This window comes from Etheostoma spectabile, chromosome 8 (assembly GCF_008692095.1).
Source record: "Etheostoma spectabile isolate EspeVRDwgs_2016 chromosome 8, UIUC_Espe_1.0, whole genome shotgun sequence".
NCBI classification, from domain to species: Eukaryota; Metazoa; Chordata; class Actinopteri; order Perciformes; family Percidae; genus Etheostoma; species Etheostoma spectabile.
The window spans coordinates 17,300,768-17,300,998 of record NC_045740.1 but is presented as its reverse complement, the minus strand read 5'-3'; the positions used below and the strand labels follow the sequence as shown (position 1 = coordinate 17,300,998).

Here is a 231-nt window from a genome sequence, read left to right as displayed (position 1 = left end):
GAAGCTGAAGACTGCAAAAAAAAAAAACACACAACTGACTGAGGTGATACTAAAAGTACCTTTTAGCAGGTACTAGGGATTTATTTTTCGTCCTGGAAAACCAAAAAAGTAGAGTAGAGGCGAGTTAAGCAGGTACTTTGTAATGAAAAACCCACATCATAACAGTGCCTTAGCCTACCTAATTGGAACTGGGCCATAAGGGTTAAACACACCTGCGTTTACCCTGCAGTT

The 231-nt window shown here is 40.3% G+C and overlaps 1 protein-coding gene across 1 annotated transcript in view; it reads left to right on the top strand.

The window, feature by feature from the left end:
* The window catches only part of LOC116693722 (G2 and S phase-expressed protein 1-like), an 8,081-nt gene that overhangs the window by 4,412 nt on the left and 3,438 nt on the right, over positions 1-231 (top strand).